Raw genomic sequence first — 17,328 nt, forward strand, 5'->3', positions numbered from 1 at the left:
CAAGAGTACAGGGGACGTTGTGACAGCATATCCTCCCTGGTAATGAGAATGAGAAGGTTCTTGTTTAAGATAAGACCCATCGACAAAAAGAATTAAAGAGGGATTAGGATTAAAAAAAAAAAAAAATTTTTTTTTTTTTAGGAAGAGGGGGGTTTCTAGTAAATCTTCCCTGAGAGTTAATAGTTGGTCTGTTAAGTCAAGATGGTTGTGGCAGATAGTAACATCATCTTCTGGAAGAGGCAATAAAGTTGCAGGTTTCAAGGAGTTTACTGTCCATAACCTGACATCTGGAGCAGTCACAAAAAGAAGAGCTTCATAAGAAGTGAGCCTGCTGGCTGAAAGGTGTTAAGGTAAAGCACAATTCAAAATAGCAGATGCACTTGGTCAAACTGCTGACTTTTTGGTTAGCAGCCAAGTTCTTAACCACTGTGCCACCAGGGCTCCAATTTAAGACAGCCCTTCTTAAAATGTCTTTTTACAATGATAGCAAATTCCAGGGACTCCAGAAGAGGGAACTCTGGTTCCAGTCAAAAATAAAGGTTTAGATCTCTGATAAATCCAAGAGATTGTAACTGTTGTAATTGTAAAGACATAAGTATGTTTTGTCAATCCTTCATTTTCAGCTCAGTTTCTTTAGCCTTTTGTTCCAAAAGTTTGAGCTAACTTATAGGCCAAAGTGGTCAATTGTGAAGTTTCAACATTTTCCTGATTTAATTGGTGCCATTTATTTAGGTCAGCTAAATTGGGGGTTAGTCTTCCCACAAAAATAGAACTAAAAGTTATTCTGGATCCTTTTTCTTCCAGGTCCAACCTCAAATGCTGCATAAAAAGTTTAGTTAAACCATCTCTGTAGTTATAAACATTCTTACCTCTCTCTTGCTTGCAAACCTTATCTTTAGCCCAATCAATTTTGAGGTGAAAAGCCTTTGAAAAATATCCAACTAAATTTTCTCCAATAGCTTTATTCTGAGTTACCAGACACAAAACTTAGATTTTGCAATTCCTTAATCAGTTCTGCTTGTCTTGACAAAACATCCTGTAGCAAGTCAAATTTACTGTTTGTTTGTCTCTTGGAAGCTTTCACAAAACCAATTAAAATGGGCTTCCAACTGGTTCTGGTTAATCTAGGAGCCTTTATCCTCCAATATGTTGTGCACAAAAGTTAATTTAGTGACCTCAAAACTGCCATAATATAATCATTGATCAAAACAGTTTTTCTGATAAGTACACACTGCTGTTCAAAGTACTGAACTGTATTGGTGCCATAATTCTCAACCATATATATAAAAAGCAGGGGTTCCAGAGAGGGATCCACTATGGTCCTTTGAGGTGACATTCCCCATCTTACCAAGCACCAGCATGTGACAACAAGAAGGTGTACTAAGCCAAAGTACATCGTTAGGGAAGCAAAAGAAAAAAAGTTTGTGCAAAGAATTATGCCTTTTGTGCACTAGATGGCAGGCTCATCATGCTCCAAAATGTTCAAACTGAGAACAGAACCAAAAAAAAAGACCAGGAATTCAAAAGGCAGACTGAAACTTTAGCACATCAAGGATTTGACAAAAACTTATCAGGGCTTTTGCTCTGTGGTCTTGTAGCTCATTAGACCCAAAAGCAACACAGTAAACAGCTGTTCAAACTGCAAGTTAGCAAACAGAAAACAAAGAAAGATGAGCTTGAACACACTTAACAAGATGCAGACAGTAGATGACACTTTTGTAATGCAGTGGAAAACACAAACCTCCAACAATCTTCTGTGGAGAGAAAGTAAAGGTGGAACACATGCCTCCAACACACTTACAAGCTCATTTAGCCATGAACAAAAAAACAAGAGTAGAGAAACAGCTTCTGTAAATCCCCACAAGGCCACACCAAAAATGTTCAGGGCTAGATTCTTAACAGAGCCCTGCTGAAATGCACAAAGTTAGTTTTTCGGGAGCACTTACCTCCAGACAGTCCCGGAGAGTTCAAGAAAAGCGTGTGTTGGGGGGAGGACACAAAGGTGCCCTTGGCACCTGAGTCCAGTTTTTTTTAGCTCCTTGAATCTTCCGAGAAAGACAGCTTTGAAATCCTACCAATTAACTATACCATAAATGATCTGGTAAAGTATGTTCCAATTTTGCTGAAATATGGTTCAAAAAAGATTTATTAAAACCATGAGCTTTTCAGGTGGAAATGCAAATCACAAGTAATTATAGTGCTGAAGGAGAAAATAAAACTAGATTGCCGTGGATTGAATTGTGTCCCCCCAAAATATCTATCAATTTCACTGAACCATGATTCCCAGTATTGTGAGCTTGTGCATTATTTTGTCATCTGATGTGGTTTTCCTGTGGTGTAAATCCCATCACTATAATGTTAATGAGATGAATTAGCAGCAGTTATGTTCATGAGATCTATAAGATTAAAGCTGTATCTTAAGCCAATCTCTTTTGAGATATAAAAGAGAGAAGTGAGCAGAGAGACAGGGGGACCTCATACCACCAAGGAAGCTGTACTTGGAGCAGATTGTGTGCTTCGGACCTGAGGTTCCTGCTAAGAGAAGCTTCTAGACCAAGGGAAGATTGATGAAAAGAACCTTCCCCCAGAGCCAACAGAGAAAGCCTACCCCTGAAGCCAGTGCCCTGAATTTGGACTCGTAGCCTACTAGACTGAGAAAATAAATTTCTTTTTGTTAAAGCCATCCATTTGTGGTATTTCTGTTATAGCAGGGCTAGATGACTAAGACATACAGTATTCTGATTGGTTTACAGTAATTAAGGCCAGTCAAATGTGAGACAAAGTTAAGTACATAAATACAGCTGGAGTACATTGATTGGATAAAAGACATAATTGAAAGAAGGGTGAGGAGGGGGTTTCATGTTGGTTATAAAGCAGTGACATGAGGGATTTTTCAGGAATGGTTGGTTAACAATTATCTTGCTCAGAGTGTTAGATCTACAGAGAAGAGTGGAAACCAGGAGTTTCCATGATGTATTACTTTGCCCAGTGGGTCAGAGAAACTAGAGGAGACTGAGATCAAAGAATTTCCATAAGGTATTCACATTCTTTAAACTGACTGGGAAGAAACTTGTTTCCATAATGATAATAGGTTGGTTCCTAGGTGATAAAGGTAGAATCTAGGGGAAATGTTACAGGGAACTCCTAGGTAACACAGTTAAAATCTAGGTGAAAGGATGCATGGAACTCTTAGAGTTAGCTCATTTATTTTACAAACAGGTCAGATGCCTCTGTTTTGATTTTGCATGACTTACAAGTGTAAAGACATAGTTATTTGAGAATAGGGTCCTTGGGTGGTGCCATAGGTTTATGTTTGACTACTAAAGGTTGGCAGCTCAATCTCACCCAGTGGCACAGTGGAAGAAAGGTCTGGCAATCTACTTCCATAAAAGATTACAGCTAAGAAAATCCTATGGAATAGTTCCTCTCCATAACAATATGGTTGCCATGATTCAGAATTGACTCGATGACAATGGGCTTTGTTTTGTTTTATTTCAGAATAAGTTAAGCTGGTTTTAAATTATAGAGAACATTTTTTCTACTTCATAGGAAATTTATTTTATATGGATTTATCTCAACCTGCTTGCTCCTCTTTGAGGATCTTTGGCAGAATGAAGACTTAATGGCCCCCTTACATGGTCAATAAGTAAGAGAGTCTTCTTCAAAAACAGAGACTGAGTAGAGTCCAGACACAGATTGGGATTTGGAAACCAGAAGATGGAAAGCTAAGAGAGTTTATTCTTCATGCAATAGAAACTAGGAGTTAGTTAGCTTTTAAAGAAGTGAATGGAATAAAGGAAATCATGCTTAAGGAACTTGCTGGAGTATGAGTTAGAGTAAGGAAGCCAGAAAGCTATTATAATTATACAGATGAAGAGTGAATGATTCAATGTTGAGGAAAAATAGACCTGTAGAAGACTGTTGATGAAATGTACATCAGAAATGAGGTGGTCCAGTGGTTTCCACAATCATCTGGAGACCTTTTAGAATACTATGTCCATCTGCAGCTTCCCTATCCTGCCGTTGCAATTCTTGATTTAGGCCAACAGTTTCATTTTACAGATTAAAGGCATAGTGACCCAGGAAGGTTAAGTGACTTGCTGCAAATCAAGGAGTCACTTATGATCACACCAGAGGCAGAATAAAGATATTTGCATTGAACCATCCTAGGGCACAACAAAGGAACCATGGTGGCCCAAGAGTTAAGTTCTCAGCTGCTAACCAAAAAGATAGGCAGTTGGAGGGGAAAGTGTTGGCACGTCATGGGACTGGTAACTAATGTCACAAAACAGTATGTGTATTGTTTAATGAGAAGCTAGTTTTCTCTGTAAACCTTCATCTAAAGTACAATAAAAATAATAATAATAAAAAAAGTTGGCATCTTGAGCTCACCTAGTAGCTCTGCAGAAGAAAGATCTAGCAATCTGTTTCCATAAAGATTACAGTCAAGAAAATCCTATGGGGCAGTTCTACTCTGTCACATGTTGCTATGAGTCAGAACCAACTAGACATCACCCAACAACAACAACAGGGCACATCACGATGCCTTTCTTTGAAAGGGAATTTTTTTTTTTACAATGATATTATTTAGGAGCCATTTGATTCTTCCTGTATTTTTCATAAATCTAAGTAGTTCAGCTGTCACCTTCTTTCTTTTCAAAATGCACCACTTTGCTCATACATATCACTCAAAGGTTGAAGTTTTTGAATTTTGCATCTACTTAGTGAAACACAGTTCTTTCCAGCAGCATATATTGAAACGTTTGGAAAAGCTGGCCATGGGATTTTTTTTTTTTTTTTCCTATATTGATTTGATTGGTTTCTTCACTCTAGCTCTTTTAAGGATGCATATTTATTTTCATGTTTTTTGGTACGATCCTTTTCACATTTCCATGAAAATCCAGTCAAAAATCCCTTATGACCTATAGTTAGTGTCTTAGGCTGGGTTGTCTCTAGAGGAGCAAAATCAGTAAAGCATATAAATATATAGAGAGAGAGATTTATATAAAGGAAATGGCTCACGTGGCTTTAGAGGCTGGAATGTTCCAAATCCATGGGTCAGGCTGGAGGCTTCTCCAGATTCACGTAGCCACAGGACCTGGCAAACGTAAGATTGGCAGGTCAGAGAGCAGGGTCTTGCTCACAGGGTGGCAAGACAGATGAATCTCAAGATGGGCAGACAAGGCCACAGGCAAGCTGCTAGCTCAAGTCCCAGGAACTGGAGGTCGGAATAACAGGAGCCGGCTGCAGCATCCAGAGTGAGCAAAAGCCTTAGAGTCTTGCCAGAAAGTCCATTTATATATTCGATGCAGACCATGCTCCCTAGGAAACTCCTCTTCAGCTGATTGGCTACTCACAGCAGATCCCATCATAGAGGTGATCACATTATATCAAATTTCATCATGGAAGTGATCACATCATCATATGCTTGCCAAGCTATATCATAACTGACAAACTGACAAATCATGGCCCAGACACGTTGACACATAAACTCAACACATTTAGCAAACCTCGAATGCTTGCTCCTTTGCATGACTCCCAGGAAATTTCAGATGTCTGTGGTCTAAACTATTAGCTATTATCTGAGTGATTTGAGTTACAAACCAAACAGACTGAAAATGGAATCTTAAAGGGCCCGTCAAAATATTGTCTGGAAACTCAGCTTTGTTCTACTGAGCCTACAAAAGGACTCCTCAACTGTTGTTACTTACACATTCCACAAAATGTATTGTTTGAATGCAAGAGGAAGTACAAGTATTACATTAAAAGAATTGCGAGGGGAACCAATTAGTGATACATGATTTTATTCTTTAAATGTATCTATATTTTGTGGCTAAAAATGCATCATACCCTGATTTGCTAACCCTCTCCAGTTCTTGGCTTCCAGAATTTTTTTCTCCTATATTTATGAAAACACCCCATAATTGAGATTATCAACCAGAAATGAGCATAACCAGTTTAGACCAGCCCCAGGTACTTCCAGCTAAAAACTTCACTTAATTTGTATTTTCCAAACCCACGTTCTGTTAAGACTTCATCATAGTAAAACCAAGAACCCTTGTACCTATTACAAATGAAAGAAAGGACACGTTGCCCAATAACAATTTCGCCACCAGTTTGAAAGAACACACCTTTGCTTAAATGACAACTTTGCAAAAACTGTCTCTTTATTTTCAACTAACTTCCTCAAAATGTCCATAAAAAGAGATTGTTATCTTTCCCAAATTGAAGTCTTTGGTACCTCTTCTTGAGTGCCAGGCTTCCTTGCTGAAGCAATTTGATTTACTCCCAGATAAAAGCTTCATTAAAATTTTTATAACTGGACTCTGGCATCTTTCATTAAACAGCTTATATAGCTTCCACTGGCATAGCTTGATAAGAGGTACAAAATAAAACATACATCTGATCTACCACAAAATGACTAGGGTAACTCTAAGAGCTCCAGGTAATCTTTTACCTTAAGTTACACCCTCGCTGTCTAGCAACCCCAGGTAACCCTTTCCCCAGATTCCACCTTAGTCACCTAGGAACCAGCCCATTATAATTAAGGAAATGAGATTCTTTGTGGTCAGGCTAAAAAATATGAATGCTTAACGGAAAATTTTGATCTCAGTCTCCTCCAGTTTTTGATGTATTGGGCAGTGGCAAATCATGGAAACTCTGTTCCCAATCTCCTCCAAAGATTAACCCTCTAAGCAAGATAACTTTTAATCAACCATTGCCGAAAATATCTATCATGCCATTGCTTTGAAACCAATATGAAACCCCTCTTGACCCCCAAGTCTTTCAATTATGTCTTTTAGCCAGTCAATGTACTCATGTAACCAATAATATTGGAGTATGCTTTACTTGTCCCACCTCTGACTAACATTAATTACTGTAAACCAATGAGAAAAACTGTAATTTTATTGTCCACTTCAGCACTATAATTACTTGTGACTTGCATTTTTCCTCTGAGATCCATGAGCATCAGCCTGAGACTTTATGGCCTCTCATTGCAATGTCTTGGCTTCAACAAATCTCTTTTGATTTTACTTCAGTGGAGTTGGAGAGTCTTTTTTACAACATTTTGGCATGGTTGGCAGGATTATCAGGGTTACCCTTCCTCAGACAATTCAAAGAGCTGAAAAACTGGACTTTAGCACCATGGCCTTGTTTGTGTATCCCCCTCCCCCACCGCTGCCCAGCTATTTTGGACTCTTTGGAGGTAATTGCTCCCAAAAAATGAACTTCGTGCATTTCAAGGCAGCTATGTTCAGCTATGTTGGAAACCCTGGTGGCGTAGAGGTTAAGTGCTACGGCTGCTAACCAAAAGGTCAGCAGTTTGAATCTGCCAGGTGCTCCTTGGAAACCCTGTGGGGCAGTTCTACTCTGTCCTGTAGGGTTGCTATGAGTCAGAATTGACTTGACAGCAGTAGGTTTGGTTTGGTTTTATGCTCAGAATCTAGCCCTGAGCTGTTTCAGTGTGGTTTTTATGAAGATTAATTGAAGCCATATCTCTACTCCTGTTTTTGTTGTTGTTGTTCACAGTTGAATAAGCTTGTAAGCTTATAAGAAGTCTGTGTTCCACCTTTACTTTCTGTCTGCAGAAGCTTGTTAGAGGTCTGTGTTTCCAACTGCATTGCAAGATTGTCACCTACTGGCTATATCTTGTTAAGTGTGTTCCTGCTCATCTCTCTTTGCTTTCTGTAGGCTAACTTGCAGTTTTAACAGCTGTTTACTGGGGTGTTTTAGGGGCTAGCAAGCCACAAGAACACATGGCAGAGCCCCTAATAGGTTTTTGCCAAACCTCAAAATTGTTAAAGTTTCAGTGTGTCTTTTGAATTTTTGGCCTTTTGTTCTGAATTCCATTCCCAGTTTGAACATTTTAGAGTGTGACAGGTCTCCCATCCAGTGGATGAAAATATAATTCTTCACATAAATCTTTTTTTTTTCCTTTTGTTTCTCTAAGGGTGCATTTTAGCTTAGCACACCTTCTTTTTGGCACATGTTGGCACTTGGTGAGGTGGGGAATGCTCCTTTAAGGACCATTGCAGATCCTTTCTGGGACTCTCACTTTATATGTAAATGGTCAGGAGTTATGACACCAATTCAGTTCAGCACCTTGAAGGGTAGTATGGACTCATCAATGAAAATAGTACTAATCAATGGCCATGTTATGGCAGTTTTGACATCCCTAAAATAACTTTCCTGTGAGGCAAATTAGAGAATAAAGGCTCCCAGATTAATCAGATCCAGTGGGAGGCCTATTTTAATTAGATCCCAGAAGCTTCCAAATGACAAAATAATAGCAAATTTGGTTTATTACAAGATGTTTTATCAAGACAAGCAGAACTGATTAAAGAATTGTAAAATCGGAGTGTTGAGCCTGTTCCTTTGTTGGCTGAAACTCCTTCTCCTCCTCCTACTGATCCTGTTTTGGTCAACTCTTTGACAGTTACTCCTGTATAGACTTCTTTGCCTTCCCCCTCTGTAATGCCTTTTCAGAACTTTCTTATCATGGGAAAGAGGAAAAGCTTAAAAAGGAAGAAGCCAAACCTCTGGTAGAAACTAGCCCCATAGCTGAGATGCCCTTTCAGGTGAAATATGCCAAATCTGGAGGTGGACAGCCTGAGCTTACTTTTGATCCCTGGCCTCAGGCAGAACATTGTCATTGTTAAAAAGTTCCCCAACCAGCATAAAGAAACTGAAAAATTTACACAAGAATTTCATATTCTGGCAGAGTTATAAGCCTGGCCTGGCTTATTACACATGTTGCTAGGACCTGGAGATGCTCAAATATGGATAGAAGAAGCTAAATGGGAAACTACCTGAGAGATCATTGTCCATCCAGCCAAATATCTCAGGTACAGATTTTAGTATCTCAGACTAAAACTATTGTAACAAATTTTATTGAATGTTTTAAACAAATTTTTCCTTGTAAGATGATTGGGCTTAATTTCAAGCTTCCAAGCAAGAACAGGGTGAGAACATTTATAACTTTAGAGATCACTTAAGTATACTTTTCGGGGAACGTTCAGAGTTGAACCTTGAAGAAAAAGAAACCAGGGTAGCTTATAACTCCATTTTTGTCAGAAAACCTACACCCTTAGTTAGCTGACTTAGTTAAATGACATCAGTTAAATTGGGAAACTTTGAGACTTCACAATTAACCACCTCACTCTATAAGTTAGACCAAATTTTAGAAGAGAAGGCTAAAGAAACTGAGCTGAAAGTGAAGGCTTGACAAAATAAACTTACGTCTTTACGATTACAAGAATAGAAATTTCTTGGATACAATCAGAGATATAAACCTGAATTTGAGAACAGGTCCAGGGTGCCTCAGTCTGGACTTCCTGGGGTGTGCTATTATTGTAAGAAGCCTGGACATTTTAAGAAGGACTGTCTTAAATTAAAAAAATAAATCTGGTGCTTTCCATCAGCCCCACCCAAGTCTGAATGAAGGGGTTCTGGGAATACATTAGAGAATTTTCCAGTGGTGGCTCTAAATTCACAAGTGGAAACAACTTAAATTAATGGAGAACAATGCAAATTTTTTATTGATACATGAGTTACACTGTCCTCAACTAACCCAATAAATTTACAAAAGGTTTTACACTAGAATACTAAAACCTCAAAAGTGGTAGGGGTTTCAAATCATGAACAAATTTTAACTCATTCACAGCCAGTAAGTATTTCTTTAGGACCCACTGAGGATATGAATTCCTTTTTATTGAGTTCAAAAACCTCTGGTAACTTTATTATGAAGAGATTTATCAAGATGGAATTGTCACATTAAAATTACCATAGAGAAATCATTTTAGATCTGCCTAATCCTTCTAAACAGTCAGATTCTGAGGAGGTCTTTTGCCACCTTCAGGTACTCACATTTTCTTTACAGGTTTTTAAATTTGTAGAACCTGTGAAATCTTCAGATTGTCTTTCTACTGTACCAGACAGTTTATAGGCCAACTCATTCATGGATGTTGGCCAGCTTTTGTCAGCAGAACCCATTAAAGTCTAGATTGATAATCTAAACCTTTACCCAAAGTTTCTCAATACCCTTTAAAACAGGAGGCCAGAGATTGATTGGCCCCTATTATTCAAGAATTCCTAGCCAAAGGTCTCATCATTTCTTGCACTAGCCCATGCAACACTCTTGCATTTCCAGTAATGAAACCCAATGATCGTGGTTGGAGATGTGTACAATATTAAATTTTTTTTAGCCACATTGTCATCCCATGATTCATTATTCTGCCTAACCTTCATCTACTTCTCTTTAACGTACCCTCAGATGCAACATTTTACACTAGTAGATTTAGGCAGTACCTTTTTCAGCGTTCCCGTGCATCTGACAGTCAATATTTGTTCACATCACCTGGGATAATCAACAATATACCTGGAGTGTCATGACGCAGGACTTTACTGAATCTTCCACTTATTTTTATCAGATTTTGCAGGCTGATTTGCAGCCTCACAGTTTGCAAAGGGATCTACATTATTGCAATATGTGGATGATATTTTGGCCTGTTCAAATCTTTGTAAGCCTGCATAGAGGATAGTGCTTTGCTGTTGCAACATCTAGCCTTTGGAAGGCACAAAATATCCAGAGAAAAATTACAACTAGCCTTACCAGCAGTGAAATATTTAGGGCACATTATCCCTGCACAAGGGGTTTCCATACACCCCAAGAGGAAAGTTGCCATTTTGGCCTTTCCTATCCCCCATGGAAAGAAGCAATTAAGAGGATTTCTGGGTCTCTGTTTTTGTAGTTATTGCCACATGTGGATTCCTAATTTTTCATTAATGGCCTAGCCCTTATAGAAATATTTAAAAGGGCCTGCACTTGACTCTATTCAATTATCAGAAGAAAGGATTTAACATGTCTCTATATTAAAAAAAAAAAAAAAAAGAGTCCCTATATATTACCCTAGCTTTGGTTTTTCCTAATTATAATTTAGCTTTTTCCTAATATGTTTTAGAGACATCTGGGAATGCCTTTGGAGTTTTTACTCAAAAGTACGGAGTTCAGCAGTGACCTGTTGGTTGCTGTAGCTTACAGTTACATCTGGTGAATAGCCTCCCTGCCTTAGAGCAGTTACAGCAACAGCTAGATTAGTGGAAGCTACACCACATATAGTGCTTGGAAAATTTCTAGATATTTATGTCCCCCATGCACTATTTGTTTTATTTTAAATTCTGCTTTAACTCAACACCTTTTAGCCAGCAGGCTAATTTTATGAAGCTCTTCTCTTGGCTACCCCTAATTTCTGATTACAAACAGTTAACTCTTTGAAAACTGCAACTTTTTTTTCCTCTTTCAAATGATAATGATATTATTTCCCACAATTGTCTTAATTTAACATACCAATCCTTAACTCCCAGGAAAAACTTGCAAAATACGTGTCTCTCTAATGCTTTTTTAGTTCTTTTTGTTGATGGACCTTATCTTAAGCCAAATCCTTCTAGTTCTCATTACCAGGGAAGATACACCATTAACATATTCACCAAAGCCCTGGAAAGTCATGCCCTTCCTGAAGGCACTTCAGCACAGCAAGCTGAATTAATTGCACTCGCCAGTCAGTAACCATTTATATGGACTCGAGTTTCTGTTTTGGGGTTGTTCATGATTTTGCAATGTTATGGAATAAAACGGGATTCCTAACATCTTCTGTGACCCAAACTAAAAATGGTCCCTTAGTTGTTGCCCTTTTGATACCCTCATAAATACTAGCAGTTAAAATACAAGCTCATCAGCCAAATGACACATCCCAAACTGAAGGGATTAAAGGCAATAACTTGACAGACACTGCAGCCAAGCAAGTGACTTCTGGCTCCCTCCAAAATCAGCCCCCAAAGGAGAGAGTGATGGGATATTTTGACCAAGATTCTGGTCCTCAATGAATTACGGCTTCCATAGTCACTTAAAGTTGGCCCTGGATGATGAAATCACCTCCTGGGCTCCTTCTGGGCGTATTCAAGACCGTATTACTGGTCTGTGGGCTGGACTAAATCAGAAGCTGGTCTTTTCAAGCTGCTTTCATGTTCCTGTGATTAAGGCCTTAAAAAGTGACCCATTTATGGGCCTATGGAAGTGAATGACCCAATCCATAGTTTGACTCAATATTTTTGAGCAACTTGCTCAGTAGCTGTAGCTTATGTGCTTCACTATGATTCTCCAACAGTAGCCTCTCCCCTCTTAGTCCAAGCTCCTGTGGTTGGAAAAGTAGCAGATGGCCCCTATAAAGCCTGTTCATCACATGAGTCAGCAGTTACTGAAGCTGTGTTAGTTGAGGAAGTTACTTCTATAGGAACTATCAGGCATTGCCTCAGAAGCCATCAGATCATGGCTCCAAAAAGTGAAAAGTGCATGTGGAAGCAAGAGCACTGTCAACAATATTGGGACACAGATTATTATGAGGGACCAGCCCTCTGTTGCAAGTTGGTGATGACTAAAACCTTACACCTTCCACTGATTCAACATATTTAGAAATACAACCATGTTGGTTGAAATAAGTTTGTGGAATTAGTCAAGCAAATATCATTGGGGATTTTTTGAGAAACAGCAGACCATGTAGCAAGACAATGGCCTACCTGTTCTCAATTTAATCAAGGCAAACCTTATCACAGCCCCTCTCCAGGTCAATATTCTTTGCCAACTGGCCCTATGCTTGAATGGCAAATTGAGTTTGTCCAGATGCCTTCCTCCTGTGGCTATAAATATGTTCTTGTTGTGGTTTGTATATTTTCAGATTGCGCTGAGGCTTTTCCTAGCAGGTGTGGTACTGCCAGCTTTGTAGCCAAGAAACTTTTAGAAAATATTATTCCAACTTGGAGTGCCCCTAAGACTCTTTGTAGTGGTCAGGGCACTCATTTTACTGGTCAATTTGTTAAATAAATTTGCTCAATTTTTCAAAGGCTTCATTGTCCTCATCATTCCCAGTCTTCAGAACTGGTAGAAAGAGTTAATGGTATTATTAAAACTTAATTAGCAAAACTTCTTTTGGGGCCTATCCTGGGACCAACTTCTCTCTTTGATTTCATTAAACTTAAGGGCTACTCCCTTTGGGCCTCATAAATTGACCTTTTTTGAAACTACTACTGGGAAACCCATGAATCTGTCCCATGGTTCATCTTTTATTGATTCTAATCTCTTACAGATGAATTTGCTAAAAAAAAACTGTTAAGTTTTGCTTCATTATGCAAAAGAAAAGGCTTCTGTGATAAAAGAAGCTTTTGATAATCAGACTCTGAACCAGAGCAAGGCACCTGATATTGTGCCTGGGGGTTATGTTTATTGGAAAAGACTTTAACTAAAATGTTCTCTTGAGTCTAAATGGAAGGAACCCTACTTAGTCCTTTTAACAAACTCCTATGCTGCTAAATTATAAAGGATTCAAACTTGGATCCACTTGTCCCAGTTTAATAAAACTCATGTGGATCCTACCTGGACTATTCAATCAACTAAAGGACTTAAGCAGAAGTTTAACAGAGTCCTAGACAAAAATGAGAGTGAATGTCCTCCCCAAGATCATGGAGCAAGGTTACACAAATAACTGAAACAATTTAGACTATGCTATATATTTTTTTTTTATATTGTTAACTAGTTTTTATTTACTAAATACCAGTATGATTGTTTTTGGTAAACATTTATGCAACCCCTAGAAATGTCTGGACTTAGTCTAATAATTACAGGTATACTCATTACTGTTTGGTGTTTAGGGTATTATTCTGTCTTAGTCTTTGTGTTTTAATAATGATCTTTATTATTGTTTAATCTCATTATTGTGTCCTTTATTGAGTGGAAAGAAAAATGCTTTTTTTTTTTTTTAAGTTGGATCAAACCATGGTAAGTCTAGTAACCTAATTAAATGCTGGATTAACCACTCCTCTCCCCAGTCAGTACAAGGCAGCACTGACCCATTTGCTTCCCCAACACAAAATTATCATCTAATACCACCACTAACCATTAATTTCAGTGTTAGTTTAAAATGAGCTATCAGAGTTAAGTTATGCCATCCACTCAAGGTCAATGCCTAGCCTTTAGTTTCATGCTTTAACTCCACCTGAGTCTAAAGTATCCCATTTAACTGTGCTAGAGGTAAAGAAGTGAATCCTGAAATTAAATGCAGAAAACAAGATTATATTGGGTAATATCCCTTTGCTGGACATTATCCTGAAGAAACTCTATTGTATGCTAGTTGATAATAGTTGTTTTAAGACATTAAATAGAGCTATTAAACCTCACAATAACTCATGTTTTCAAAACCATATTCAGTGAGAATTAAACTTAGGAATACTACTCATTTGTAATAATGCTAACATAGAAACTTGGCTAATGAATGCAAATTTATCTACTCCTAGTTCCTCTGATTTTAAACAGACCCTGTATGTTCCCTATGGTTACTTGTTCTTTTATGGAGATTCAAATTACAGCACTATAGATGGCCTGTACCCTAAAGATTTTGCTTATGCCTGGGCTACATTACGTGCGGATGGTTGGAGAATGAAAGGTCAATGTACATAAGGAACCTTGGTAGTTCGCCTAGATATTGACACCCATAATGACAATTCACGTTGGACCAGTGACTTAAAATTGATTTCTCTAGTCCAGTGCAGCCTACACTTACTGGCAATCCTATTGCTGTTCTCTCAGTATGGAGATGGTCCTTCTTGTGGGCCACCTTTTCTTGGTTTGGCATAGTCCAATTAGAAATGTCCATTGGAAATCTTCCTGCAGCTATGGCTCAAAAAGCTAATGATGTTTCAGATGGAATGGCACTACAGCAACAATCCCTTAATTCATTAGTTAAAGTAGCACTTAATAATTAAATGGTTTTAGATTTCTTGCTAGCACAGCAAGGTAGAGTATGTGCTGTGGCCAAGGCCTCATGTTGCTCCTGGATAAATACTACAGCATAGATAGAGTAATACCTTAAGGATATTCATCAAAAAGCTGCTTGGTTATACTTTATACCCTCTATGCCTCTGCCATCCTTCTTTGATATCTTTATTTGGTTACCTCATATATAGGTTTTAGATTCTGATCTCTGTACAAATCAGGTTAATTATATTAATAACGATAATCCTTATTGTTGGAATCACAAAGTATACTATGAGATGTGCTTCTATGGAGCTGAAAATTCCTCTTCTTCTTCTGTTCAGTGAGTTATGTATATCAACAATGTATTTGGAAACCTGAACTAGAAAGCATGAGGATATTTTCTGGGGCAATGAAAATGCTTATATTATCATCTGGGAGATGGTTATATGATTGTATGTGTAGGTCAATGGCCATAGAACTGTGCAATTCAGATGTGAACACTTTAATATACATAAACTACACAGGATGCAGGTAGGCTAAAAAAATTGTATTACTTTTACACAAGGAAGGTTATTATGAATGTGAAAAAAATAAAATTGCTTAATAAAGAATAGTGAAATCCAAATTTAATCTGAATTCTTTTTTATACAACACCTGCTTCTAATAGATCCCTAGAGCTGACAGAAGGAAAGAACAAAAATGAATGAGAATATCTCCATTTCCTTTTAGGTCTATAAGTGCACAAAAAATCTCAATAGAAACACCAAAGTCATGAAAAATAAAATCAATAACGGTGGGAAATTAAAAAATATTGGTGAATTTGAAGCAGGTGCTCTCATAAATAGTCACCCATGGTAAATGTGAACTTAGCACCTTCCACACAATTCTGAAAAACATGTACACATCTGGCTTCCTGCTACTGGATGTTAATTTAAAGAATTTTTGGCAGAAATATATAAATCAATGCACTTACATCTAAGACATTAATTGTAAAAGCTCAGAATTCACAGTGGCCCCTTGGCTTGCTCTTCTATGTGTAATTGTCCGATGAAATAAACTGGAAAGTTTGATTAGCTTTCAGAGAACTTTAAAAGCCTTAGATGTAATAGACTTAAATGAGTCTCTTAGCATTACTTTGTCAAGTTCAGGAAAGTCAGCCAAGTTAAGCTTTGAGGTACGTCTGGGACTTGACGTAGCTTTCCCTCAGATACTTGTAAGGGTTATGCACATAAATTAATAAATTAATCATGGCACTGTTATACTGCAAACTTCTAATAGCTCTCTAGTTGCATGGTTCCAAAATTATCCATTTAAATTTTTCAGAAACACAAACCATGGCAAACAAATCGTAAGAGCCCAGTAAAATTCTGTTTAAGAGTCCTATTTAAATAAAACCCAGAAACAAAGTGAGCCAAAACGCAAACGCTAAAATAACAGCTGAAGAAAATAGGCACTAAATTGTAAGTATATTTTATGAGTTAGAAAGAGATGGAATGTTGATATCCAAAAGTTGCTGATTAGTGAAAACATGCCAATCTGTAAGGATATCTATCAAGATCTCCTTCCTGCAGGGATCAGATTTTGATTCTCTTTTATTGATCTATTAGTACAATTTGGGCAGAGGTTCTAGATACCAATCTCATCAAATGCATGGCCCAATGCTGAGATTTTAATCATTTTCTGTTACAGTAATGCTGCATAACAAATCACCCATTTATTGGTTTTGTTGCATAATAAGTCATCTGATTTAGTGGTTTAAAATCATATAATTTTTTTTGTATGTGATATTGTGGGTCAGAAATATGGGCTGTCTTTCCTTTTCCTTAGGAAATGCCCCCATATTTCCAACTGAGTAAACTTCTCATTCTGTTTCCTATTTAGTGAAAATCGGGGATGGAGATACATATTTTCATTTTGTACTATCTCTGCCACTTTTTGATCTAAGTGCTACAACTCTCAAATTTTATTTTGGCTTTCCTATGTATAAGGTTGGAGCCCTGGTGGTGCAGTAGTTAAGAGCTTAGCTGCTAACCAGAAGGTTGGCAGGTTCGAATCCATCATTTGCTCCTTGAAAACCTTGTGGGGGGAGTTCTCCTCTGTCTTATAGGGTCACTATGAGTTGGAATCGACTCAACAGCAATGGGTTTGCGTGTCCACAATTCCTTAAGTGGTTTCTCAGACTATCTAGTTCCAAAATCATTTCATCACCCAAAACAGTAACTGTTTTCCCATTAAACAATAACTTCCCAATTCCTCCTCTATCCGTCCCCAGGTAACCTCTCATCTACTTTCCATTTCTATGAATATACCTAGTCTAGATATTTTATATAAATAGAATAGTACAATATATGTCTTTCTCTGTCTGGCTTATTTTATTTAGCATAATATTTGTAAAGTTCATACATGTTGAAGTATGTGTCAATAATTTGGAACTAGATAGTGGCAATAGTTGTATAACATTGTGAATGTAATTAATGTCATTGAATTGTGTGCTTAAACATGGTTTAAAAAACCGGGGTGGTGCC

Source organism: Elephas maximus, chromosome 25 (assembly GCF_024166365.1).
Source record: "Elephas maximus indicus isolate mEleMax1 chromosome 25, mEleMax1 primary haplotype, whole genome shotgun sequence".
Taxonomy (NCBI): Eukaryota; Metazoa; Chordata; class Mammalia; order Proboscidea; family Elephantidae; genus Elephas; species Elephas maximus.